Genomic DNA, 14,512 nt, shown 5'->3' on the forward strand with positions numbered 1-14,512 from the left:
ATTTGTTGTGCCAGAAAATGCACGCTTCTGACTATCTGTGGCAGATTATTGCCAAGGAAATAGTTCCTCAATATCCCAGGCACATTCCTGACCTGTATATTATGAAGTTATTTCTGCTTTATGATTTGTAACCTGTAAAATGCCTCTGATCTTAATAAATGAGAGCTTGTTGCCTCTTGAAATCCACTGTATTTCATCTTTTGCTTTCCTCCTTTGGCAGTGTTGTTATTTAGACTGAGTTAACATTAGTATTCTCTCTGAGCATATACACTTCCATGAATTCGATATCATCGCTGCGAGCTAGCACCCTTAGGACGCTATGACACCATCCATATGACATATGATCATGCGTGGAAGCATAGCTGGAGGCTTTATGGAAAACACTGAGGATTTCCCAACCTGCACTTTTTTTTTTTTTTCCCCACTTCCCCACAAGGAAATGTCGTGGACTTTTTTAATTGCTTAATCAAGCCAATGACCCATGCCTAGGTCTCAAAACTTAATAGTAAACCCGTAGCAAGCAAATTACACGGGGCTGTCTTATCAAAAGCCTTCCTATAAAACAGTTCAAGTTGCCTGAGGTTCAGCCTGATCAGCTTCTGAAAATGAAGGGCCTTACCCTTGGTCAATGTACAGGAGTTTTCTTGATGTTTACAGGGGGTTCTGGTGGCAGGACAACAGGAGTGCTTCCCCAGGGGGACACCCCATGTCCAGGGTGGGTCCCCATCCACCCAAAGCCACCCCCTGCCAGTCATATGGGAAAATGAATATTCTCAGAAAACCCGTGGCATGAACCCCCTCCACGCCTCCCAGTGCCTCAGGTGCAAACAGCACAAAAGACTGCAACTTGCCCTTGCCCTCATGAATGAAATGGGTTCCCCAGGAATTTGGGACCCACGGCTCCCACCCCGTGCCCACTCAGAGCGAGGTGCTAAGTCTGAGCAAACATTTTGACCATTCATGTGATCCAAATTATTTCATCGTGCTTGGCTCACTACATTTTCAGTAAAAAAGGGGAACACAAGCACATTACCAGCAGTAACACCAAGAGATAACGGCTGAATGTGGGAGCGCTCGTGGTAACGGAGGGCTGTGTGCTCAGGAGAGGTGGGTGGAGGGCAGCATCCGCCCCCAAAAACCGTAACACAATTCCAGCCCCTGCAAGCCCTGAAAAAGCCAGACATCTCCTGAAACGGTTTTACGAGTGCACATGGAGAAACTGCAGAAAATATAACTGTTTGTGAATAAAATGGAAATTAGTGCTGTTGTGTTCACCTGTAAGTTTTCCTTTAAAGCCAGTGATTGCATTTGAAACCTGCAATTCTCAACAAAAAGAGAAAAGTTCAGTGCTGATTGCTGGATATTTGGACCTCCCAGTGCAAACATTAACTGGCTGAGAGGCACTCTGGAATGTAATGAAGGAAACAATACTGGGAAGGGAGCCAAACGCAGAAACACTGGCGCCTGCAACCTAGGGATTTGCCTCCTAGTAATAGGAGCTGAACAAGGCCCAGCACTTCTGTTAGGCTGGAAATGACATACTGTGATCCTTGACTTAGCCAAAGGGATTTTAAATGGAGGAAAGAGCTGGCAAGACAAAATCTCCTGCACTTTTCACAGTGTTTTCTAAAACAAGCAAAGGAAATCAAGAGAAAAGACTGTAGTCTATTACATTTGATCCAGTTAAGTCAAGAGTGGAAGCTTTTTAACTGCTGTTATTATTTTTTATACTTTCTCATCATGTCACACCACCCAGAAAGCACAGACATAAAGCAGAAACTTGAAACTGCTTTCATTCAAGAAGAAGGGCACCCCAACATTGCGTTATTGACAGGAGGTCTGAAAAAACTGACAGCTGCAGAAATTGTACAGTTGAAGTTCAATTCCCAGGAGCGGGAACAATATACTGATGGTATTAATTCCGTTTGGAATTGTTAAAATAAGAAAAGGTTATGGGCTGAGGAAGGGACCCGGTATTTTTTTTCCTGTAACAAAGGCGAACCTTCCTTCTTCCCTGGTGTCCTTGGACTGTCATCTCCAACCTTTTGAAACTGTATCTGATTATCCATGTGGCAATTAATCATAATTAAGCAGGCTTGAGATTTGGAAAGGTACAAAGAAGGTGGCTATAGATCTGGCTTTTGTCCTGAGTAACCTCTTTTTTTTTTTTTTTTCTTTTTTTTTTTCTTTTTTTGGCTGCTGAATCTTGTGTTCAGAGCCATGAGAGGGAGGACTGCAAAACTCCGAGGAAAAAAAAAAAAAAAAAGAAAGAGAAGTAGAAATAACAGAGAATGTGTGTGTGTGTGTGTGTGTGTGTGTGTATGCGCACGTGCACGCTTTAGCACCAGAGCCACCAGCATCCTGGTTGTTCTTTCTTTCTCTTTTTGGGCATCGCAGTCCCTAGAAACTAAGTTCCAGCAAACTTGGACACAGCCTGTTTCCAAGAGGAAGCTAGGTAACAAATTACCTTTCTAATGCCAAGTGATTTGGATCCATTCTTACAAACCAGATTTTTTCAATTTATTACAGGAAAACATTCAATCATTATACGCTGGCACTCTGTCTGGGGCACATGGAATACCATTCTACCCACCCCGCCCACATCCAGTTTTTAAAGGCTTAGTAAGCCCAGAATGTCTTCTTATTAAATGTTTTATATATTTATAATTAAAATACTGGGCTGGCATTAGAATCATTTTAACAGATGTAACCTGACACAGGCTTTCTCTGCCCAGGGTCAGGCTGGGAAACAATGGCTTCTTTAACTCCTGCCTTCTGCTCAGGTTTCTGTTTGCACATGGGTCCAATTTGTCCCATTTATGATTAGGTTTAAGTAAGTTGATGTGCTATTTATTTAGGAGAATTGCCATTTCAGACTATTACCATATTCCCCTACAATATACATTACAGTGTGGTCTATGCCTGCACTGTCCATTATTAGGTTATTATGGTCCCGAATATGGTCCCAATTCACCAAAACAACAACAACTAACTTGATTCAGGCATTAAGTGATTTACTGCAGCTCTTTACGTTGGAATTAGCGTACATACTGCTCGCAAAAGCCAACACCCCCCTCCTCACCCCCAACCCTAAAGGCTTACAAGGGCCATGTGCTGGCACGTGAAAGAGACTTAAATGTCTAGGTAATTGATTTAAATGTCAGGTATGAATGCTGGGCAGGGAAAACCTAAGCGGCAGGGTCTGCCTTCTTGCAAAACAGACCAAGGTGCTGCTCACCGTCACCAAGAGTGGCAGGATTGGGTTCAGCAGTAGGAAACGCTGGGAAGAGCTCAATACCAGCCACCACAGTCCCATCCCGTGGAGCTGACAGCCCGGGTTTCTCTCTGTTACCAATAAAATACGCTTGCTCCACCTTTGACGCTGCACCGAGGAAAAGCAAAGGTAATTTATAACGACTGGCCTCAAACATGCGGCTGGTCCTTTGCTCCCCCCGCTCTGCAATGCAACCCCCTGCCCCTGCCACAGAGAAGCGTGGTGATTGAAGCCAAAGGGCTTTTCAGCAGCTCTTCAGCTCCCCCCAGCTGTGGCAGCCCCTGCCAAACGGCAGCTCACTGCTCCCAAATCCCTGGGCATCATCCCACTGCCTCCAGCACCAGCTCGGGTGCATGGATGTGACCATCTCCCACAACAGGCTCTAAACTCCGAGACCATCCCTCCCAGCCGCAGCAAGGGGCTGTGTTTCTGTTCTTGGGCAAAGCTCGCGACCAACAGCTGTAATTCACATAAGAATAAATCCATAACCACAACCCCCGTGTGCTCCAAAAGCTGCGGTGAACCAGCGGCCGATCAGCCCTGCCGTGCACACCGTGCTCCTGGCACCGCGCCTCCCCGCCCGGCCGTGGGGCCACCGGTCACCAGCTTCCAACCGGGAGGTTCCCAGCCTCCTTTCCAATTTCTGTGCTTTGCCAGGCGTGTCCCAGCCTCCTTCCGAGTGACTTATTTCTGTACTCTGCCAGGCATGAGCCCTGCACGACGAAGGAGAGGGTGGCTGCACACCAGCCCTGAGCTTACTCATCATCTCCTTGTAGGCGTCTGTTTGAGTGGTGGCCCACCGACCAGTGTGGTGAATTTTTCTGGGTTTTGGAGCTAGGAGGGTGACCACAAGTGCTGCTGGAGGTACCAGGACACTGAGGAGCCTGGCAGCCCATGGGCCTGTGGCACACAAAGGAGTTGGAGGGGTCTCCGGGCAGCGGGCAGCCCGTGGGGCACAGCACAGGGCCCCGACCGGCGCCGAGGTGTGTGGAGGGGGAAGAAGCTGACACCTCAAGAAGCAGAAAAAGAGGGGGAAATAGGGATGGCTTTTCAGTTCTGCTGCACGCGCTGCTCAGCAAGGCCAGGTGGCATGCAGAATTCTTTCAACAGGAGGAAAAAAAAAGTGGAAATAAGGCTTGTTCTGGACTCGGGGGACCCAATGGTTTTCTCACAGTGGCCACTCAACAAATCCACTTCCAGACCAAGGTGAAGGCTGTGAATGGAGATGAAATTCCAGCTGGCTGCTTGCACAGCCCAGGTGGGAGGTAGACAGAAGCCATAAGAAGCGCTACCACCGCAGGAAAGGAAAGCCTTAAGATTTTGGACTCATCCCTGCCCCCTCTGCAGGCATCCGACATGCACATGTGGCTTCTGACCATATCAGCAGACCCTGGTTTGGGGTTTCCAAGGCACCCGGTTAGTCACACGCAGATATACCTGGTTCTGTTTACACTTACATGGTGCATGATCTGTCCTGAGAATAACCTGTTAGTAAATTAAACTGAGACCCACAAGAGGTTAGAAAATGAAGCTCAGTGCTCACCGTCCAGGACACAACTATGGCTAGATTCAATTTTTGGATCAATGGGGAGGTAAAAAGGCATCACATTTGCATATTTATTAGTCTCTACTTCACAGAGTTAAAAAGATGAGAGAGTAACTTTGCTTTTCTTTCTCAGAAGGGGCTTTAAGGTGAGCCTTACTTAGACATCTCCAGGAAAACAACAGTGCTAAACGCAAGGATTAAAACCGCAAGGCTGGAGCCCGTGGTTGCTCTGCCTTTTGGAGGTGAGATGGATTTCTCCATGTGGGATCCCTGCCCGCCTCCTCCAGCGCCCTGCCCGCAGCTCTCTGCTGAGCAGGGGCCCCGAAGTGCCCGCAGTGCACCGCTTTGGGACCCCTTCCAGGTCGTTTGGAAGTCAGGCTTGGAGCCTGCTCCAGACACCGAGCCATGTAACGCGGAGCTATGAGAACTTGGGAAAACCTGCTTGGCAAAACCTCTTTTTTTTTTTTTTTTTCTCTTTGGTTGAAATCCCCTCCCTTTTTTTTTTTTTTTTTTCTTTCCAAATCCCTAAATTGACCAAGCTTGTGAATCTCGCCTGAGTTTGATTAAAGTCAATAGGGAATTTTAAACCAAAGAGGAAAAAAATCAGGGTAGCAAGAAAAAACATTTTTATTTTATTATTATTTTTTTAATTCTGTAGTGGATTCCTCCTGTGGCAGCCCCCCCCCTTCCCCAGCCCCCCTGAGCACAGCCCCTGGCACGTGCAGCCTGCTGCAGATGGATCGCGCACGGCACGCGCGGCCCTGCAGAGCTGGCACACAGATGTTGGCGTCGCGCTCGCCAGCCAGGCAGCGTTTTGGGGAGATGGCACGCTGCTACTGCATGGGAGAAGGAGGGGGGGACCTCCACTGGGGCTGGCAACCCCCCCTGCCTTGCTCGGCTGCGGCACCCGTCCCCATCCGCAAGCCCGTTCCTTGGGGGCAGCGGGTGCGCTGCCTCGAGGGACACCTCAGTTCTCTCCTCCTTGTGAATCTGATTGCTTTAATTTGGGCGCAGTTATAGCCCCCACCACTGGGACCAGGCTCAGGACTCACCAACACCAGGGGATTTGCTGTGGGAAATGCTGAACAGCATGCTGGGGCCTGATCCAGTTAGGGGCAGAGGATGCTGAGCACCCTCAGTGGGGCTCGCTCTGCAGTTTAGCCACACAGACCATGGCTGTTCAACTTTTTAAAGATTTTTATAATTTCTGTGACCTTGTTTGTGTGGGTGAGGACCACAAGCGAGTTTAAGTCTCACTTTCCCTATGAAGAGTCAGGCCTGGACTATGAGTTATGTGGGGAGGCGTTTCCCATCCTGACTTCTGCCTTTTCCTTGCATGCAGGAGGTGACATTCAGAGTTAAGACACTATGTTTTTCTGTGGAGAAGATGGACAGGAGAATCAGCAGGACAGCTCAGGAGGAGAAGGCACCTCCCAAGCACCGTTACAAGTTCCCTTCGATCTCAGGGGAGATGGTAGCTGGGCACTCTCTAGAAATGTCCACAGAGACCCTACACCACAACCCCATGTCTCTCCTGCCATGCAGCCTTGGGGACCTCATGCAAAAGCTGAAAGCCACAAAAAACGATGAAATGCTGCTGGCAGACAGCAAGCCGGGGGGGGATTTGGGGGCTGGAAGACAAATGGAGCCCCACCTCCTGCTCAAAACCAAGCAAGATCAGGTTGGGTTGGCTGTAAATATCTGTTAAACAAAATAATCTGAAAGTGTATATGACATTAAATATGCACGGAGCTCCTTACATCAGAGTCCTGCTATTAGAACAAATGCGACATTGCTCTTATTCCTACAATGTTCTTAAAAGGACTGAGAAGCCTTGGTCTGCCCCCCAGTTTGGAGCAAGACATACTGTGCCACTGCATCTCCCCGTCTCCTTAGCGCGAGGTACGTCTCTGTTATGGGATTGTGATTTCAGTTTTTGCACTTTTTCTCTTTTCCCAAAAGTGTTCTTAATAGTTCAGCTTGGTGGACCGAATATCCAGAATAAGCCTGCCTTTTGGGGATTTTATATTGTCGTGCATAATCTATGGCTGTGAATATACCTGCTGGTGTATGTATGTAGGTGTATGATTGAAGTTCACGTCTCATGAGCCAGTTTTTAAGACTATCAATAATGGGTTTTTAGGTTTTACTAATTTTGTTGGAAGGGTTGTCCAGGGGTCATGCGGTCCTACCTCCTTCTCTGAGCAGGTCCAACTAGATCAGAATGTCTTGTCAAAGAATATTTTGAGTATGTCCAGCATATCCAATTCAGATATCTGAGCAGCAGATATACTTCCAAAATATGCAGACATCTTGTAGCCTCCCCTGAGCCATTTACATAGAATTCTCGACAGTTTGGGGGGCTTTTTTTCAGTGTTTCTGAGCAGTGATCTACCTAGGAGAGGAGCTCAGCTCAGGGCTGGAAATGGTCTCGACAAAACCCTGTTTAAAAGTCTGTTGTAGTACAGATCAAACCGAGGAAACCTCATCCTGCCATCTGGAGTCCGACCGAGCGGTGGAACGGCGCCAGGTTTGCAGAGGTGCTCACAGACACCCAGCTACTGACGGCACCAAGGATGCGGTGCAGGACGGAGCATTTCTGGGAGGCGTGGAGCTGGGCTGGGGACACGGCCGGGAGGGGGGCACGCCAGCAGGGGAGGCAGTCCTGGGGGAGCAGTCCAGCCTCTGGCTCTTCCAAGCCCTGCTCAGTGCTAAATCGCAGGACCTCTCTTCTCGCACACTTCCCCTTCTCTCTCTCTCTCTCTTTTTTTTTTTTTTCATTTGCTTTGTGTTTACTCTGGCCTTGAACCACTTAGCTTTGCTCCAGGCACAAAATCAAGTGGCTTTCCTCTTGTTCTTCTCTTACCTGGCCTCAGATACAGCAAAACCAAATCCTCAAGGAAAATTTAATGCGCTTCATATTGGCTCCCTCAATAGCAAAAGAGAAAAAAAAAAATACAAAAAGACAAAAAAAGACCCCATCCCCACACAGCCAAACTTTATGGGCTAGCAGCAAGCACTCTCCTCCCTGCCTCTAGGGAAGTAGAGGGATCTTATTTATTTTAGCAGACCGTTCATTAGCTATCAAGAGAGAGGGATGGATGCACTCAGACAGAGAAAGCTGGGGTATAAAGCTGCAGCTAACAAGTCAGCGCTGTGCACACTCCTCACGTACCCGGCCCACTGGAGAATTGTGAGAATCACTCTGTAAGGCAGCAGCTCTCACCGATCTTTTGGACACCTTGAGAAAATAATGTACTTGAAGGCACGGTGTCAGAACTTGGGCCGTATTTCTGCTTCCCGCTTTACTTCTTAAACGAAGGGGAGCCTCCCTTCTGCTTTCAGCCCGTTCTGGACGAGGCCCGAGGAGCTCACTGCTGCTTGACCCATGTTTCGCCTCGTGCAACCTCGCACCATGAGCTGGAGGCGCGGTGATCGCAGCGCTTCTCTTGGCTCTTGCTTTCTGCAAAGTGTGAATTTCCTGTTGGCTCTGTTTTGTGCATTTTGATATTTAATTTTTTTTATTATTATTATTATTTTTTTTTTTAGCCAAGCTCTTCACCCCAGACCTGTGAGGAATATTCAAGAGGAAAGTGAAGGCCAGGAAATGAAGTTCCCAGGCGCTGAAGGTTTTGCTGCGGTGAGCAGTGAGGCTGCAGCTGTGCACGGTTATGGGAAGTCCCGACTGCCCCTGCACGCCCCCAACAGCAAATATCAGCTCTCTACCCCATCACGCTTTTACCTTCATGGCATCAATGCACTGACAGATACGAGATGTTGTTTTGCAGGAGGGAATAGTGCAGGTTACATCCTCAGCTAATGCAAAATGGCTTAGTGACATGCTGATTGATACCCGCTGGTAGACTGGCTCAGCAGCTGGTTACCCAAATGCAGGTAAAACTCCTGGTAAGATGAAATTTCAAAGCTTCTGTGTCCCTCTACTCGTGGAGGAAAGGTGCATCCACAGGGCGGTTATGGATGGTCCCTCAGCTCTGAAGCTTGAAGGCACTTAGACACTAGTAGGAAGTACCGTCACAGCTCCTAGCAATTAAACTAAAACGAGGAACGTGGCGCTCAGGAAACCAAAGGAAGGATGTGTGAGAAAAGACTGATTGTGTGGTTGCATGAACCTTGAGCTGGAATTCATACATTTCCAGACTTTCTAGAGTTGGCTGACTTTCTTCTAAACCCAAATATGTCCCGTGAGACTTGGTCCCACAACCTCACGCCGCGATGCATGCACAGCTCCCTGCTGCCAGGTAAAATGCTGCTGCTGGAAAAGTGACCGTCTTTGAAGCCTATTCAAATCAGCTTAAACATGAATCTCTGTAGTCGCTTTTGAGAATAAATATAAGCCTAGAAAGGAGAACTCACATTGCTCTCTAAGTAATGATTTTGCCTCAGTGTTTGTATTCTGCATGGGAAATATCAGCAATTTTGTGGTCAAGCTCATTATTTGCTTTGTACAGGACTGGGATGCTTTAAGCCAAGGAACGAGCTCTGCTCCTCATTCATGTAATCAAAGGGCCGAGTATTCCTACTGATATTTAATACATTTCATCTCCATCTTTTAATGCATACATTGAAGTATACTGTATCTTTAAAAAAAATCTCAGCTTTGACTGTTAATTTAGCTTCCCACATACAGTCTCATTTACTGTTATCTATTTTTATTCTCACTGGGGATTAGGTAAGCAACTAGCAGTATTTCCAGCTGTCCTTTTTGCATCACTATTTGAAAACTGTAGACCACAAAGAACATAATTACAAAAACAAATTGCTGGTACAACTGCTCCGTTAATAAGCAGAGACCTGTTGTAAGTTCTGAAACTTAGAAAGACCATTTCAGTCTTCAGTTTTCATTAAACTGTGGCTGCAGAGAGCAGATATAATTGCATTTCTTTTCTTTTTAAAGGCTACAGGTTACCTGAAGTAATTTGTATATAACTTTTTTCTCTGTAAGTCCAAATCAACTCTCTCAATGGAAAACATTACATCTGAGGGGTCATTCCGCAAGTGTTTTGCATTAGTGCAAAAATTGCATTCATGTACTAAGATGTTTAAGCACCTACAAAGTTGTCGCCAACCATCTGCACTGCTGGTAGCACTAAATCAGACGGGTACATACGTAAAGCCAATGTAATTTATCTGTCAAGCAGTATTTCATTTAAAACATATTCCTGTAAAATATGAAATACTTAGAGGCACCCACTTTCTTATTTGAGTTTGATGTTTTCCATTACTGCATGAGTAAAATTGTCTTTTTAATGGACCAAGAAAATCTTTGTGCGCTGCGGCTCCAGCATTACGAAAGGGGCTTTGATTTGCATTATGTTAATAGGCAATTACCAGTGCATGAGAAACGGAAGATCTTGCATGTGTGTGTGTTTTGGAGGCTGCTCCCTTGGCTCCTCTCCAAAGCACTCGGACCAGCGAGGATGCCAGCTCAGGTGAGCCTTTCCTCTGCGTCTCCATGCACAACAAGAGCACCTGATCTAAAGCAAAACACGTAGAAACCAAGGTGCTGTTTCATAGCCTTGTCGAAAAAGCTAGTGAGCTTTATGAAGCTTGAGTTTAATCTTTGACTCAGATTCATGTGGGGAAGCCTTCTAAGTCTGGAAATACCTTGTACTGTGCTTTACCATTCCCCATGAACTGACAGACTTACATGCCGTGTAGGCTATGGCACCAACAAGTGTATTTTTAGAGTTCATGATCCAAATTGTTTATGCAGAAAAACTGAGGTGGAGGTGGATGAAGAAATAATCTTATTTTGTCCAATTCTGCACATTCTGCAAGGTACAGTGTTAATAAAACATTTTCAATAAACAAACTAACCAGCCATAAGTTGCTGTTTTTAATATAAGACACAAAGTCTCTGTATGATTTTTCCAGATCCTGCACCTGATTAATGACATACCACTTTGGCTGAATTTATGTTCGGGGAAAGTGCAGGGTGTGCTTCCTTCCCAAACAGAAACAAGATGTGCAGGCTCCTTCCTTACCTGTACCATATGCCCAAGCAAGCTGGAGGAGCGGACGGGACACAGGCAGCTCGTGGTATGAGCCTGCACCGCTAGCTGGTGGCAGTGGGGATGTTCAGGTTTCACCCTCCAAACCAAAAGTCTCAGTTGGAAAAATGGGACAGGATCCCTCTGAGTGAAGTTATTTTAGTAAGGTAAGTTAATGCAATGTGAGACATATAAACTGAACAAATTATACAAGTAGCTGGAGAAATAGAGCATCTGTTCACAGAAAAGACAAATAAGTAATCAAACACATTGTAATTTTAAACATCAAGTTCTGATCATATCAAAAGAGTGTAAGTTCAGGATCTGCTATTAAAAGAAATATGTTGCTGCAATCGGGATGTTGATAATTTCACAGTAATACTCTCAGTAATGATAAAACTACATTTGTCTCTGCTCTGCATCTGATGATGCAATTGTACTCAAATTAGCATGTACAGCATCTTGAATGTGAAGACTGATGCCTTGATACAGTCATAGAAAACTTGCTGTGTGAGTATATACAACCAGGGGAACATCCCGAATTTAAAAAAACATTCCCAAACTAAACAGCCTCCATATTTAAGAGGCGTGTACACATCTACAGCAAAGTTAACTGGAGTGAAGAATGCCAAACTTCAGTTTATGTGTTTTTTTCCTAGAAAACCCCAAGTTCCATCCCAAACTCTGATGCCTCTTTCCAGCCGTGACTGTTAATCATAGACTCACTACTTCATGTCCAGCCAGAACACGTGGAGGAGCCCTGCACCAGATCGTGCCATACAGCATCTCGCAAGGCTGTAATGGTAGAGATGAAGAAATGTGATTGAAACTGCCCATGGGAATCAGTGGATGCAGAATTTCATCGTTACATTTGACCCTGGATCCTGGGACATGGGTAGCACACCATTCAGGGTCAGAACCAGCACTTCATAGCTGACATCTCTTAGCAAAAGCAGAATGCCAAATCTCAATGACTCATACCTAAATGTGCCTCTGGAAAAGAGTACGCCTAGTGTTCCTTTTCAGGCTGGCATGGAAAGAGCAGCACGACCTTGGTCAAAGCAGACCTTGTATAAAAGCATTCACTAAGGGTCCATAAATGTATTGCCTGGTACATCTTTCAGATCCCTAATTCAACATCTCTCTCTCTGCCCTATTTCTCCCACCCAGAGCACAACAGAAATATTTTCACTGAAAAGATTGCCAGCTGCCTGCCAGGAAGAATTTCTCCAGAGGATACAGTCTGCCAGCAACAGGGGAGAAAGTGGAGGATGATCTGCAAAGAGGGAGGTTTCTGGGAAACCTCCATGGCCTGAAAAGGGGGGTGAAAATAAGTGCTTGCTTACACTGTTGGTCTAACTTTTAAATCAGTTTTTAATTGCATGAAAAGCCATCCTCATCCCTTTTGATTACATCCTTCTATTGCCCTCAGAACCACAGCATCTGAATATCTTATTAATAAAAGCTATTTTGGAAAATAAAACTCCTTTGGAATATATGAGGATTAACATTATATATAGACCACGATGGCTTAAAAGAGATTGTTATGGTCTGTTGTGCAAATACATATTTACTAGACCTTTTGAAATACAGATCATGCAAATATGTGTTCAGGGACTTTCAAAAATGCAGATTATTGACCTGACAGATCATAAAGGCTCCTTTGAAACCATTCTGGGTTACGGTATCGTGTAAATACTTATTTAGGCAATTTTTAAGAATTTTTACTACTACAGTCAGTGAAAATCCTCATGAAAATAAATGTTTTGCTCACCTGACAGCCACAGCCATTTCAAAACCTCAATACCTCCTCCTCCCATGTTTGCAAAACCCAACTCCATCCTCTCTGGGGGTGGCAGAGCTTTTTTCTGCATGGTACAACATCACGTCCCAGTGAGGTGGTGACCATCTGGAGTTATCTGGGTCTGAAACCAAGCTGGGGGCAGGGGAGTTGGAGGTGCAGCAAGACCCAGTCCCCTAACGAAGCACCTGTACATGCTACAGCTCAAGTTTTAGGCATTTAGGCGTTATCTCGGGCTTAGGAAGATGACCAGCAGCCCAATGGGAGATTCTTTCATCTCTGATAGGAAATAGGCATAGGAAATAACCCTTCTGATCTCAGCAGAAGACAGCATGTGCAAATTTCAGAGGTCATGACAAAGTGTGACAGCAGCAAAGGATTGCAGATTGTGCCGTCACCTTCCCCACGCGCAGGTGGGGTGATGCCTTGAAGCCACCTGTGAAGGACCAAGAGAGGACACGCTGCACCAGGGAGCCTGAGCACAGGAGAGAGGACCAGCCAGAAAACCTAGAAAGCATCACCCATGTCCAGCCCAGATGACCACCAAGCATCTGCTGTAACCTCACCTACCCCTTACCACTCCTGCACCTCTGCCCTGCAGCCAACCCGCCCGCAACCGCACCCAGAAAGAGATGAGCTGGGTAAGAGAGAGCAGGCCCAGGGAAAACGTTCCTCCTCCCCACCTCAGTTATTGCTTGCTTTCCAGAGGAGGGCAAGAAGAGGGCTTTGCTGACGAAATATTTTATGGCATAAAGAGAAAAACGAGGAGCCGTCTTGCAGAGGCTGCATAGAAGCAGCCGTGCAGGCCTAACCTCCAGCTCCCACAGCACAGGGTGAACTTCAGCTGGTCACTTTGGGGAGGAAAAGAGCATTCCTTAGTAGCAATTTCCTGAACCAATTGGTATTCTCGGTTTCAAACAGATCTCTTATTATTCAATATTAAATCAATAAAGCAATGACATTTGTTACTTTGTATTCAGGCATATGAGTAAGAAAGGAAAGCAACTTTTTTCTGTATACATGGCCCAGTAGTACAATGGCTGTTATGTTTTGTTATGTGTTATAATAACACAGTCTTCCAAGAATGCGCGCATGTGTGTTAAACTGATTGTGCCAGGTGATTGCAACGTTCCTGGAGCACAGACACTGCCTTGATGAATAGTGGTGTAAATGCTCCAGCAATTTTGCACATAAATGTGTCAGCTCTGATCTACATAATGGAGAGAGGTCCTTTCATGGACTGGATAAAAGTGGGTTTATGAATCATGGAAAAACATGCTTCACATGGAAAAAAGCATGTTAGTGAATTTTCTTCAGAAAATCCTTGAAAAAAAAAAGCCCTCCACCTGGAATCTGGCCAGAGCATTTTAGTACTTTTATCATTCTGATGGTCGAGGAGAGCTGTTCATGGTGATTAAGAGGGGTGTGTGGGTTTTTTTAAAGATACAACTACAAACAAAAGGTAGTAAATTTAATTTTCATTAGGGTAAAATTACTGTTCTCTTACTATGAGCAGGAACACACATTAACAAAAACTCCTTGTTGCTTTCTCTCTGCAGATCTGGCTTCTATTTTCCGCGGCTATAGGAAGGTTTGACTTAACGTTCACTATTCAACAAGGCACCATAAAATCTCCCACAAGAAAATTTACTGTAGGTGTATAGTAAATCACATAAAGGGTATGCATGCTCATTTATAAAACACAGACTCCTTCCATTGTATGAGCAACAACTAAGGGGCGTACCTTAAGAACACCCCATTTTTAACGTTATTTGTTTGCAATTGGACAATTTCAGACAATAAAAATATCTCACAATGGCACAAATATAGGAAAGCATAGGAAAAATCAAAGTTTGGGCAGTTTTTCCATAGTGACATAG

The 14,512-nt window shown here is 45.6% G+C and overlaps 1 long non-coding RNA gene across 1 annotated transcript; it reads left to right on the forward strand.

Moving 5' to 3' along the window:
- The first annotated feature begins 2,730 nt into the window (after positions 1 to 2,730).
- LOC136791295 (uncharacterized) lies at positions 2,731 to 11,064 on the forward strand. Its single transcript, XR_010832951.1, has 3 exons — positions 2,731 to 5,062; positions 6,163 to 6,722; positions 8,370 to 11,064. It is a non-coding gene; the product is annotated as an uncharacterized lncRNA (long non-coding RNA).
- Positions 11,065 to 14,512: the final 3,448 nt, after the last annotated feature.

This window comes from Anser cygnoides, chromosome 7 (assembly GCF_040182565.1).
Source record: "Anser cygnoides isolate HZ-2024a breed goose chromosome 7, Taihu_goose_T2T_genome, whole genome shotgun sequence".
NCBI lineage: Eukaryota > Metazoa > Chordata > Aves > Anseriformes > Anatidae > Anser > Anser cygnoides.